The sequence below is a fragment of the Accipiter gentilis genome, chromosome 21 (assembly GCF_929443795.1).
Source record: "Accipiter gentilis chromosome 21, bAccGen1.1, whole genome shotgun sequence".
Lineage (NCBI taxonomy): Eukaryota > Metazoa > Chordata > Aves > Accipitriformes > Accipitridae > Astur > Astur gentilis.
The window spans coordinates 25,369,708-25,384,762 of NC_064900.1; positions in this window are offsets into that span (position 1 = coordinate 25,369,708).

Consider the following 15,055-nt stretch of genomic DNA (forward strand, 5'->3'; position numbering starts at 1 on the left):
GGGTGGAGGAAGATGTTCTAAGGTTTGGTTTTACATCTCAGTATGTTTGTTTTGATTTGATTTGTAGTAAATTAAATTGATCATGTTTCTTCCCCAAGTCAAGCCTGTCTTTTGCCCGTGACCAAAAGTGGAAAGTGATCCCTCCCAGTCCTTGTCTGGACCCATGAGCTTCTCTTTATATTTTTTCTTCTCATCATTCCACCCGGGGTCGGGGGGTTGGAGGGGCGGAGAAGTGAGCGAGCAACTTCATGGTGCTTTGTTACTGACTGGGCTTAAACCACGACAGGCTGTCAGCCCCTTCCCCAGCGGCACTGACGGAGCTGCACCTCAGACAGGCTGGGCAATGGGCACTGGTAAACCCGGCTCAGACCTGCCCGGGCCAAGGGCAGCCCAGCCACCCCCTGGGACCCAACACAGTCTGATGCCTGCCCCCAGCAGTGGCAAAACCATATTTACAGGGCTAGAGTTCACCTGTGGTCTATGCAGAAAATAGCATGTATTACAGTCCCTGATTTGGTATGTGTCTGATAGTAAATAAGATAGCTGGAAACTGCTTAAAATTTGTGTACTAAAATGAACATTTTGTCTCCTAGGTCCCAAAGACTTTCTGTTGACCTTTGTAGGCCAGATTCTTTGGGTCTTGGTTTGGTCTAATTTTGCTTTGCAAAGCAGGATTTTCTTATTCTCCTTTTCATCTTTTGTGACTTGATTAGCTTTGGTTTTGCCCTTTCTCCCTCCTTCCTTTCGTCCCTCCCTCCATTATTCTCTACATGCCCTGTACAAAACCTAATCCCACCTCAGCAGAAGTCCTTATAAATATAGCTGAAGTCTCTTCTCATGAGGAGGCTGCAGGGCCCAAGCACCCCAGTCAGGCTGACCTGTCTCTCTGTGTGCCAATAGGTTACAAATTTCTTGTATAAAATACCATGGTAGTTCCCTCTTAAAGTTGGAAAGATGCACTGCTTATTCCTATGCATTCTTTCTTCTGAAATAGAATTTAAATAAGGGACAAAGGAAAAAAATAAATTATGGTATGGAAATTAGGGTATGGTATCCCTAGGAAAATGGCGGATAAAAGGTCTGGTATTCCAGTGCATAGGAAGATGGTACATCTAAAACTGTACAAAATGGCTGTAGTGTATATTAGACATTTGCAAATGTTTTCAACCTCCAGTTAGAGGCATCTGTCCAATCTATAGGTAAAGACCATTACAGTCTCAGTATTTGATGCTGCTGTGTATAGGTATACCTAATTCAGTAGTAAGCTTTACCTATCCCACCTAAAGCTGTCAAGATGTACAAGTTGTGTAAACACATCAGGCCACAAAACAGGTAAATATGTTATCAATGTTAATAAAATTACAATACATGAGTGCTTTCTTTAATTCCTCTAACAGTGCAACTTCAGTGTTCTCTTAATGAAGGTGTTCTTATAAATACTAGATACATATATATACAATATATGCAAATGTGTATATGTATAAATTTAGAATAAATTGTTTTCTACAAGTATTTCACAGATTTGATAGGTAAGATATTAAAATAATTATTCTATTAGTCCTAAATTTTACTTTTATAATTATGGAACAAAGGTCTTGAATTTTTGTTTAGTCATTTAATCAGATTATTCTAATTTGGATTTAGGTACAAAAATATTTTTTAATTTGAAGGAAGAAGTAACAACAAGATGAAATAAAATCAATCTGGACTCCAAATTCAAAATTACTTTGAGAAAAAAAAAGCTAACCAAATAAAACACACTGACTCTATTTCTTTTTATTTACAACCACTAACTGAAAACAATAAATGAATTTAAGAATTAATTATAAGAGATTTTCACTATCCTTTTTTGTGTTTGTTACATTCATTTTTGTTTATTTTGTTGGGCTTTTTTCCCTAGTAGTAAATCAGAAATTATGCATCTTTCAGCGATTTTTCATTGACCCTGTGGAGCTGTTAAGGTCAAATAGCAGATGTCATTGTTTACATTCCTCACCAGCATTATTTACTTGACAATAGTTATTACTTCGTAAACAATATAGATTTCTGACCTGTATTGAAATCAGTTACTTAAAAAAGCATGAATGTTATTGCTCCTACAGACCTAGATTTAAAAAAAAAAATTAAAAAAGCATGAATCTGTCTACTTACCCAGTCATGCTACATGCAATGACATTGTAGACAGTATATGAATTGTTTGGAACATGAAACAGGAGATCAAAGTCCCCCCCCAGAGAATTAGTTCATATCTTGGTCATGCTGTTCCCATTGACACAGTAACAGCCGAGAACCTCCTTTTCCCTTCATGCTGCAATTGTATGCTCTGCATGATGCGCAGAACCCAGTGCATCTACGCTGGTGTCCTGATGAAACAAGGTTTATGTGTATTTACCTTATCCTTATTTGAATGAAACAATGCAAATGTCAGATTTTTTTTCTTTTGTATGAGAGTTTGTAAAGTCTTTCTAATTAACAAGCAATTTATATCCAATAGGATTCTAATACCTGTTGCTATACTGCTTCTTATACTCAGAAATTTTTGTTTTCCCTCTTTAAAACTTCTGTGTCCTGAATATTTTATGGATAGAGTAGAAAAAACAGTAGTAATTGAAAAGAGATAGTATCAAGGGGACAAGGCATCCTCCTTGTCCTGATAATTACTGGTCTGTAAACTGTGGACAACCCAAAATGTGTTGTAAGGATTGAATAATCTGACAACTAAAAAGGAAAGCAACTTTATTGCTCTCAGCTCATTATATTCTCACAAATCATTGCCTATTTCACAGGTTTTGACAGTAGTTACTGGGGCCAAAAATGTCATCATTAAGTGAGAAAAATAAGTGTAAAGTCACTTTGTCATCCTCTTTAAATCTTATAAACAATCTGAAATCACAGATTTTTATGAACTTTCAGCTGAGATGGAATGTCTTACTCTTAAACCTATTAGCATTAACTTCATAAAAATCCAAAGCAAACAAAATGCCAACAAGTATTTGAAATTGTGCACCAGATCCATTCAAGTTCACTCTGTCCTGATCCTTCTGTGTAGAGCCTCTCATTGAAATAAGGATGCCATTTTCCATGAGTTTATTCGATTAACAAAATTTTTCCCATGTATGTATTTTTTTAAAATCAGATAAATACATGAAAAATAAGTAGATATCCAGATCAGATTTCTCAGTGGGGCAAACAGATTAAGTCATTATAACTACTTTAGATGGGAGCTGTCTTTTTTTGTATTAAATACAGAGTCTGGTTTTGGTGATCAGTGAAGTGAATATATCATTCTTTTTTTTTTTTTTTTTTTAATTTGTTCTACCATACATCATCTTTTACCTCTAAGACTATGCCTTGAAAAGTGGTAACAATCTTTTAGTAGTAATAATGTAATGAAATAGCATGACCTGATTTATAATGGTATGCTCCAAATGATCAGGGATACTGCTAAAAGCACAGCTTCAAAAAATCATAAATACCTTTCTCACCTGTGCTTTCATGCAAATGTCTAAAAAAGTATTTCCAAAACCTGTCATTTCTGTTTCAAGGATTCTAACAAATCTTTTCACTGCATCTGAAGCTATGTTTCAGAAGTCATCTATTCCAAGCACAATTACTTTCAAGGTTTTTTTGTTAATGATATCAAGCCTTAACTCAAGTAAGTGTTCTGAAGTTACAGCTATTAAAAATTTATATACTTTATACTCAGACATGTTGGAAATGTTCCTCACACTTTTGTCAGGGAGAAATTCATGTACACTCTTTGCAGTCAATTAACAGTTAAACCTACCTGGCTCTTTCAAGATAGGAATGAATTTTCTAATGATGGCAAGTGACTGAAACTGACTGCAACAGTGTAGTGCAGGAGATGAGATAATGCCCTATCAAATCACTTTCAGTATTGGAGATTATAGGAACACCCAGGGCTCAACTTCTATTCAGCAGAAGTCATCCAAGAAAAAAGGATATAATGAGAGACTTCATATTAGAGCAGTATGCTTCTCAGCAAGAGAAGACTGAAATTTATCTATCAGACTACTGCTTATTTCCTGGGGGATATTTGAATTGATTTTAGAGATAAGTGACTTGTTATGCCACGAGCAGAGAATAACACAGAAAACATATTGAAACCAAGCTAGAATGAGAGCTAAAGGAGAAGGAGTACTATATTTTTTCTTTGTCTGCCTCAGAAGAAAGCAATTGGGGTTTTTTTTCTGTTTCCCTATCTTTGTATTTTATTAAAATAAACTTATTTTACTTAAAAGTTCACTCTAGCAGTGCCAGGCTGTCAGTCATCTAATAGTCCAGGGCTGAACACAGGGAATGGATTCTTAGCTGTGGAAATCTGCATCTCAGGAATGAGTCTTCTGTAAGTTTCTTGGTCTGCATACAGTAGGATGCAAGGATGTGATTGCTTGGTCTGATGACACAAGGTACTGAACAAAGAGCTGAGTGTACCCCTAGCAAGTGTAAACTGGAGTATTTTTGAGACTGTATGCATCATCTGTGTGAGCATCACCTGCACATTAGCAAGAAAGGATATCACCAAGGGAGTGGCAATAAAAATAAACCTTCCAGAAACCTGGGAAATGAGAATACATGTAGAGAAAATTGGATAATATTTATAAAACCCATACCAACAAAGCAAAAATGTAAATAATAGAATGGAAATAATAGTGGCAGTTGATGGTCCTGTGAGCAAGGAAGGTAACCCAAAGGCTTACAGGACCACCAAAAAGTTAGTTAATTCTTACATCCATTTGCAGAGAGAGTTGATTAATCTCTCCAGGATTCTGGAAATGTAGTCTGGCTGATGTCAGTGATCAGCTGACCTTGCTGTAAGGAATCAGGGACCCCGCTGCTAATGGCAGTGTGACTTAGTAGTGGGACTCGTGATATGAGCTGGGATAAACATTTCTCAGAAGAGATCATAATAATGTTGCACGATAGCTATGTTGAATTGGATATACTTCATGCAGACTCCTGAACCTAAGAAAGCTGGTACACAAAGTGGTTACTGTGGGATTTCTTCCAGTCTTCTTAGGAGTTCACTACCAACATGCCATGGAGTGAATTGTAGTAAACGTGCTCACTTGTGAAATAAATCCATCTGTTGCATCCTACGCCTGCTCTGTCTGCTGTGATTGCCTGCTGGCTTTGGATGTCCATTAAGTCCTTTTGTCCCTACCCAACTGAGCTTACCCTAACAAGCCTATGTGCCTACCTCCTCCTTTAACTTCATACAGGGCTAGTATGGATGCACTGTAACAGTCTTTCTACTCACAAACTCCTTTCCAACTGTACATGAATGCAAAGGTAAAGACAAGTATATGTGGTGTCCTTGGTTTTGTACTGGTAGTAAACCTTCAGTGACAGTTCCACAGTGCTGGCTCTGACCACCCACTACACATAATCTTGGTCCAAGCTTAACTAGAAGGACTTTCTAGACAGTCTAATTGTATACCTCTGGAGAGAGGGAGTGCACTGTCAGTGTGACAGCTGCCTGTGAACGGAAGGGGAGGAGGGGGAAAGTGAGCAATGGATCCTGAATATGAGATACAGAGGTGGACCATGAGATGGAATAGAGACATCTAAATTAGGAGTTAAATATTGAGAGGGTATCATTACAAAGTGAAACACAGCTGTCTAAAAGAAAAAGGAGGGGCTAACAGGGCAAGTACATCAGCAGACAACTGGACTATATGCTCCAGGAGATTTCTTCCACTCATACCGCTATGAAAAAAAGCTCGCAAATTCAGTTAAATGTTTCTGCATTCAATTCCCCCCCCCCCCCCCCCCCCATGCTTTTTAGAGGGATGGTAGTAAATTATTATCCTTTTCTTCCAGATTTTTGCTACAGCTTTGATTTTGGAGGGAATTACAATCCTCTTTTGATTAACATTTTTATTTGAACTACTATTTAAATAAGTTGGGCATTGTAAGTAGCACTCTGAAATATATTTGCATATCGTACATTGAAGTTAACTAAATAAATATTTCAGAGTGTCACAAAAAGAGCAGGATTGCAGTTTAAGGAGAAATAATGTAGAGATTTTCTATTATTATTATTATTATTATTTTGACAGTTTTTCTTGTTCTGTCCAAGAAACCATTTAGCAAAAGTAAAAGCTCAAACAGCTACTTTATTAGTCTCTGCCTGTTACTAAGTAGAGATGTACCGAACTATACAAGCATAATTCATAGAAATAACTGTTCAGGAGGAATGTTGATACCGTGTTATTTCTGCTTCCATTGTTTTATTTGCTTTATGCTGCTTAATAATCCTTGTCAAGGTGTTTTTCATTATTTATAAATGTGATAGAGCAGGCAACATATTCTATTCTATGGGGTCCAGCTTTCACATGGAACAGTAAGCCAGATGGGAAAAAAAAATAGATCATGCACTTCTATAAAACTAGAAATGGTTGCAAAATTGGACTGCTTATGTTTCGTTTTTATCTCAGTTCTATTTTTAGCTGAAGGACAGATTCACGCCTTTCCATTTTCTTTCCTTGTTTCAACAGTTATTTTTTAAGATTATCTCACTTCTGGATTTTATTTTTTTTTCCTTTTAGAGTTGTTGTCCTGGGTTCAGCTGGGATAGAGTTAATTTTTACAGGAACCTGGGAAGTGGGGGCATACCCGGGGCAGCTGACCTGAACTAGCCAAGGAGCTATTCCATACCATGGGACATCATGCTCAGTATATAAATGGGGAGCGGGCCGGGGGGTGGGCTCTGTTTTCGGTGGGGGAAGTGGCGGAGCGTCGGGTCCCGGGTGGTGAGCAGTTGCACTGTGCATCACTCCTTTTGTATACTTTTTCATTAGTGCCGTTGTTGTTGTTGTAATCTCTTTGTGTTTGTCCCAGTAAACTGCCTTTATCTCAACCCTCGAGGTTCCAGTTTCTTTTTCTTTTTTTTCTCTCCTCCGTCTCCTCCCCATCCCACCGGAGGGGGGCGGAGGAGTGAGCGAGCGGCTGCGTGGTCCTTTGTTACCGGCCGGGCTGAAACCACGACAGTCCTTTTTGGCGCCCAACGTGGGGCAGAAGGGTTGAGATAACGACAGATCTGGCCAGAGCGTGTTGAAACAAATTTGCCAAACGCATTTCTTAGATATATAGATGTTAGTCACAATGTTGTTTCATTTGTTTACATGGTGGCGTTTTGTAAGCTCTTATATGCTCTATGTATTGCCTGTAGTTGCGTATCTCATCTCTGGGAGAGTGATTGGGATTATCATTTTGCTGTACTGGGCAATGTCGACTTATGAAATGATTACATCACTGGTCATGAGGTTAAGCTGGTATCTGTATGAGGCAGTGATAATATTTCCATACTTTGGGCGCCTTCTGTCGGATTTTATTGGTAATTACACCCAATCCATGGGGAAATTAGGGGGGGATACCTCCCCCCGTCCGTTCGCCTCCCTTTTCTCCTTCCGACTAATTACAACAGCTTTTGAGAATTTTGAATATCCTTGGGATGCGCAAGCCAGTGTGCTGTTAGTGCTATGCCTCCTGAATATGTTTCAGGTCTTGTTTAGGGCTACAAAAAGGCTCTTTAAGAGTACCACTCAGAGATCTCCCACAAAGCTGGATACTCATGGGTGGCACGGCATGTGGGAGCATATGGGCAAGTATCTAGAGAACTTCTCACCACCAGTGACTTGGAAGTTCACTCCCGAACAAGTACAGAACCCTCATGACATGACAGAATATTTGAAAGAAAAATGCTGTGGCTATCCCAGAGACACACAACTCACTACATTGTTGGCCAGTGCTCTATCTCTATACTGACTCATGGATGGTGGCAAATGCCCTATGAGGGTGGCTACAGCAATGGAAGAAGGGCAACTGGCAGCGCAGAGGTAAACCCATCTGGGCTGCCGCACTGTGGCAAGATATCGCTGTTCGGATAGAGAAGCTAGTGGTAAAAGTACGTCACGTAGATGCTCATGTACCCAAGAGTCGAGCCACTGAAGAACATCAAAACAACCACCAGGCAGATCAGGCCGCCAAGATTGAAGTGTCTCAGGTGGACCTGGACTGGCAACGTAGGGGTGAGCTATTTATGGCTCAGTGGTCCCACGATACCTCAGGCCATCAGGGAAGAGATGCAACATATAGATGGGCTCGAGATCGAGGAGTGGACTTGACCATGGACACTATCGCACAGGTCACCCATGAATGTGAAACATGTGCTGCAATTAAGCAAGCCAAGCGGCAAAAACCCCTGTCGCATGGAGGGCGATGGCTGAAATATAAACAGTGAGAGGCCTGGCAGATTGACTATATCACACTCCCACGAACATGCCAAGGCAAGTGCCGTGTGCTTACAATGGTGGAAGCAACCACTGGGTGGCTGGAAACATACCCCGTGTCCCATGCCACTGCCCAGAACACTATCCTGGGCCTTGAAGAGAAAGTTTTATGGCAACACGGCACCCCAGAAAGAATCGAGTCGGACAACGGGACTCACTTCCGAAACAACCTCATAGACACCTGGGCCAAAGAACATGGCATTGAGTGGGTGTATCACATCCCTTATCACGCACCAGCCTCCGGAAAAGTTGAACAATACAATGGACTGCTGAAAACTACATTGAGAGCGATGGGGGGTGGAACTTTCAAGCATTAAGATACACATTTAACAAAAGCCACCTGGGTAGTTAATACTAGGGGATCCGCCAATCGGGCTGGCCCCGCCCAACCAAGAGTTCCACATACTGTAGAAGGGGATAAAGTCCCTGTAGTGCGCATGAGGAGTATGTTAGGAAAGACAGTCTGGGTTAGTCCTCCCTCAAGCAGAAGCAAACCCATCCAAGGGGTTATTTTTGCTCAAGGACCTGGGTACACCTGGTGGGTGATGCAGAAGGATGGGGAGGTTCGATGTGTACCTCAGGGAGATTTGATTTTGGGAGAGAATAGCCAGTGAATTGGGCTGTATGATATTTAACTGCTAAATAACCTGCCAATGCATGTCATTGTATCTATAGTGTCTATATGCCATATCAAGGGTATTATTGTGAGAATTATCCAAATGACTACAGGATGGACTTTTGAAACTGAGCCAAGTACAACAGCGATAGAACTTGAACTGGCACCCACCAATTTCCTCAAGATCAACATCCTCGACCTGCAGACCAAGGGCATGAGTTGCACCAAATGTACTAGCCACAAGTTCCAGAGGCAGCGTACAACAACCCAACACCTCACACCATCTCTCTCTTATCCTGAAGAACTGTTGCAACAGATAGAACCCCAAAATCGATGGACACATTATAGGGATAGCCCAATAGGCTAAAGGAACACCATGTGTGTGTGTGTGCGAGGTCTGGGGGTGGAGTCCATATACTTATATATAAGACAAGGAAAGTTGTAGTGGTTGATTGGGAAAAAAAAATGTAAGATCTGGGCATGATGTAGATGGTATAGAATAAGGGGTGGATAATGTCCTGGGTTCAGCTGGGATAGAGTTAATTTTTACAGGAACCTGGGAGGTGGGGGCATAGCCGGGGCAGCTCACCTGAACTAGCCAAGGAGCTATTCCATACCATGGGACATCATGCTCAGTATATAAATGGGGAGCGGGCCGGGGGGTGGTCTCTGTTTTCGGTGGGGGAAGTGGCGGAGCGTCGGGTCCCGGGTGGTGAGCAGTTGCACTGTGCATCACTCTTTTTGTATACTTTTTCATTAGTGTCGTTGTTGTTGTTGTAATCTCTTTTGTGTTTGTCCCAGTAAACTGCCTTTATCTGAACCCTCGAGGTTCCAGTTTCTTTTTCTTTTCTCTCCTCCGTCTCCTCCCCATCCCACTGGAGGGGGGCGGAGGAGTGAGCGAGCGGCTGCGTGGTCCTTTGGTACCGGCTGGGCTGAAACCACGACAGTTGTGTATCAAAATGGGATATCAAAGTTCCTGAAAGATAACAGTGGCTACCCTGCTGCATTCACTGGTCAATCATGGTTTAAAGCAAAGGGAAGAGAATGACCAGTAAATCAAACAATTTAACGTTATTGATAGTATTAGTCTGTTGGGTAAATACTCATACAGTGATAGTATGTCTTCAGTAATTTAAAATGCTAAGCTTGTATGGGTTTTCTTATCTAAAAATCCTAGTACAATGGATTATTAAATGCATGTGCATATATGCACAGTCCATACATTCATGCGTACCTATCATGTCAAATATGAAATATTTTGTAATTGATGTGAATACCAAACTAGGTCACTGAGTTTGCTCATCTGAACTTCTTATGTAACCTAAAATTCAGAGAGAAATTGAGACCTTTGTAAAGTATTTGTTAAAAAAAGGCATATAGAGAAACCTTACTGTGCTTTTCATTAAATTAAAATCTACCAGTGCTCATCACTATCAGGGAAGTTGCCTACTTGTAAATGCATCTGCACAGTTTGAAATATATATTGGAGCTTTCTGCTTTCCTATTCCCAGTGCTACTGTAGCTGAAATATGGGAGGCAAATCCCGACAGTGACAATGTTCACAAAGCTGAGAACTTGTTGATCCTCTTCTCTTAGTTGCATGTTTGGGAGAGGGAAGAAGAAGTAGAGAAACAGAAATATTCGATCCATTTGTTACAAGTAAGGTATTAGAAACCATTAATAAAGAAAAATAATAATGAATTGATAGTTTTTGGCTTGGAGTAGTTTACTTCATGTGTTACTCAGTACCATTGTACCACTGTTTTAGGATAATGCACAACAAAAAGAAGAGGATGGAGCGCTGAACCCATTGGTATGTTAGGAGATAAGAACATCAGGTCCAGAAAGGAGGACTTACAGGGGCTTTCAGCATCACTTGCAGTTAGCATAGGTTTGCACAGCAGGAACATCCACAGTACATGGTACAGTACTGCTGCACAGTCTTGTCACTGAGAATGATGCTGGATCCTCCCTACTCCAATGAGGGAGTTAATTACTTTTACCAAAATTAATCTAAAGCTGCATTAATGTAAGGTTTAGCATGAAGGATAGATAAAGCTTCAAATTATGTCTTGCGTGTCTTAGACTCATCAGACTAGCCCAGTTTTAGCAACTGAAGTGATGATTGATTCTTACTAGAGCAAAATATATTGCTCTCTTAACATTGCTGAGGATGCAAGGTACTTCTGGAGGCCATCTAGTCCAACCCTCTCCTCAAAGCAGGGTCAGCCAGAGCAGGTTGCTCCAGTTGGGTTTTCAGTATCTCCAATGATAAAGACTCCACAACCTCTCTGAGCAACCTGCTCCACTGTTCAATTACCCTCACAGATAAGAAGTGTTTTCTTATGTATAAGTACATTTTTCTGTATTTCAGTATGTACCCATTATGTCTTGTCCTGTTACTGGGCACCATGGAGGAGAGTCTGGCTCCTCCTTCTTTACTTCCCCCATCAGGTATTTATACACATCCATAAAATCCTCCCTAAGCCTTCTGTGTTCCTCATGTGTCATGTGCTCCAAGCCCTTAATCATCTTTGTAGCCATTTACTAGACTCACTCCAGTATTTCCCTGTCTCTTGTACAGGGCAGCCCAGCACTGGACCAAGCACACCAGATGTGTCTCACAAGGGCTGTGTAGAGCGGAAGGATTATGTCCCTCAACCTGCTGGCGATAGTCTGTCTAATGGAGGCCAGGAGGCTGTTGACATTATTTGTCACTGCTGGATCATAGTCAACTTGGTGTCCACAAGGAGCTCAGGTACAGGACCTTGCTTTTCCCTTTGTTGAACTTCATGAGATTCCTGTCAGTGCATTTCTTAAGCCTGTCAAGGTTCCTATGAAAGGCAGCACAAACTTCTGGTCTATGAACTACTTCTAATTTTCTGCAAACTTGCTGAGGGTGGATTCTGTTCCGTCATCTGAGTCATTAATTGAGATATTCCACTAGGGACTTTACTTTTCTAGACCCATCCCTGCATGGATGGACAGTGTCTCTATGTTCTTCTTGGATCACCTGTCCCTGCTTTCACTTATTGTATGCTTCCTGTGTTTGAGTTTTGTCAGGAGCTACTTGTTCATCTATGCAGGCCTTCTGCCACCTTTATCTGGCTTCTTGCACACAGGGGTGGACTGTTCTTGAGCTTGGAGAGGTGACCCTGGAAAATCAACAAGCTGTAATTAGGAGTATTAGGTGACTAATAGCCCAATCTGAAGACCTTTCTAAAATTGTCTTTGCATTATGTGTTTTAAACAGTGAGGAAAACAACAGGTTAGATTACTTTTTCCATCCACTGATATCAATTGCACAGTAATGCTCTACATTATTTCCTAGGTTTTTTTCCATTAAAATTCCCACTTCCCTTGGAGAAAAATCTGGTAATTTTATTAATTAATTGTTAAGATTAATATCTGACCTTTGAGATGTTTCTTCATGTTAAATCTAAAACCTCTGGATTTTAAGGGGATTAAAGAGGTTAACTGAACCCTTTTATGCTTACTTTTGGCCTTGTAAGTTCTCCCCAAAAAAAGAAAATCCTCATTTTCATATATTCCCTGTGCATGTTATTCAGTATTAAAATAAATGTATTGACTTTACTGAAGAGAAATTTGGTATTATTAATCATTTGGTTTCAAAACCAAAAATCTTAGGTTTGCAAATAAGTTTGTTGTAAACAATGGTTTGACAAAATTTGACAAAGATTAACCTATTGCATTTTTTGGGGCATGCGATTGCCAAAAAGTTATAGTTTCATTGGTTTTTTGACTAAAGGAATGAAAGTTATGAATAAGAACAGTAAATGATGAATAACAAACCCATTAAATTGTTCATGAATGCTGAGGTTTTTGCATGCCAAACTAAATATTCATACGTAGAACAGTAATTTCCTAAATATTCATGTTGAACAAAAACTTCTCTGCATGAGTGTTTGCAAGCAATGAATATTAAGGAGCAGGAACATGATCTGCAGAAACAGCTGTGCAGATCTGAAACAAATGTTCACTTAACCCTGTTTTTGTAGTAGCTGTACAGCTCAATTTTTCAAGAATCTTTCACTCTACTTACTGCTTGATCAAGATGTACATATACATAGACGGAGCTCTTCTATTCCTTCTACACAGTTCTGCCAATAACTGCCATAAATCAGTTTTACCTCTTTGCTCCACCACAATGTTGTTCAGGACTTGAGGTCTCCGGAAAGCAAGCAGAGGGTAACTAATTTTATTTCCAAACTGCTAGGTTGGAATTAGATGAAGCATTTTATAACATCCAATGCCTTTCACTTTCTTGTCACAATTGTTAAGGACAAAGGTTCTCAACGCACTATTACTTATTTACAATATTGAAACATGTAATTTTTTGTGAGTTTGAATTTGTAAAGAGAAGTCAAACTCTTAGTATTAAGGAGTAAGAGATTACTGCTGTCAGGCTAGGTGCATTACAACATTGATCCTCCAAACAGCTTGACAGAGCTATGATTTGCTTGAGTGATTTCAGCAATTTAACATGGAACATGACCTTAGAAAAAGAAAAACAGACAGTGAATAAATGGATTGCCCATATAGTAAATTTGAAACAAATTGAAGGAGTAGATAATTGAATGTATAATTGTCCCTTACTAATCATACTTTGGAAAAGTATCCTAATGCTTCTGCCTTAGCAATCTAATACACAGAGTTGGTTTTCTTTGTTGTTTGTTTGGTTTTTTTTTTTTTTTTAAAGTGGAATCTGCCACAGGCCTATTGATTTTATATATGACTACATGCTTTTTTTATCAGTGGATTCTTGGATAAAACAAAATCTTGGGAACAGTCAAGGTTTTCAGTCAGCTAATAGGATCGTTTAAGTGAAAAATAATATATTAAATTACATATAGTTCCATTCTGCATGTAGTTCGATTTTAAGCAGTTTCAATGATCGCTAAATATTACTATCACCAGTTTGCAGTCTGCATGATATATGTTGGTTACATCTGTAATTTTTAAATGTTCAAATGCCCATTGTGCAATCAATCTACTGTTACGGCTCTTGGTTAAAGTCAGTAGCAGAAAAGTCATAAAGTAAATGTGATACTTTGAAACTAGAACTGAGAAGTGTTGTGCTGAGAAGGATCCTTCTGGATCCCTGCAGGAGATCCCTACACTGCAGTTTCTGGGATCCAGCCTAGCTAATTTCCCTAATCAGTCTACTGATTTCACTATTTTTACAGGTGATTTTCTAGGGTATTTCTAGAAGGAAACACTCCGAAGATAGAGATTTTATAAGGACTTTGATTAAAAAGAAAAAGCATAATGTGTAACTACATTGATAAAAAGAAAAAGCATAGCGTGTAACTACATTGACAATAACTTTAACAGTTCTCATAGATTTCAAACATGAACAAAGAATTTAAAAATATTCCTTGTATTAAAAGGAATCAAACATCTTACTTCAGATCCTGAAGTGGTTAAATTAGGGCAGAAAAAAAAAAAAAAGATGATGCATTAATTTTTTTAAGTCTACTTTGGCATTAAAACTCTTCAAAAGATGCAATGTGAAATGTTTTCCACAAACATTTCCTTTTGTAACATGTTCGTTTAACTAATTTGCTGTGAATGGTTAGTTTCTTGCCCACAGAAAGTCTATTTTACCTTGTAAGTCTAATTTTATATACACAAACATCTAATTTATTTCAAATAAAGGAGAGAAAGGTAGGAAAAAGTTAGAAATACACTGCAAAATGACAGAAAAGAGTGAAAAGTGCAGCTTTTTTACTATGTCTTCCCCTTTTGTGAATACTTTTTTAACACTACTCTGTCTCTACATTTTGTTAAAATACTACTGAATGATATAATACAATTGCTTTTCAATCACATTTCAGTGTTACTATTTCAGATTGTCCGCTATACATAAAACTTGTAATTATTTCTTTCATATTTTTACTTGTAGCAGATTTTTTTAAAATTACAATGGCCTTTTATAGTATGAAAGATCATTTGCATTTCACAGTTTGAGTAGCTCTGAGAATTTTCTGCACTTTACCAAATTACTTTTTCATGGTCCTGGATGGATAATCCAAAATTTTCAAATAACTGTTTTAAGATATGTGACTGAAAAAATCCATTTAAGAAAACCAAACTTCCTACA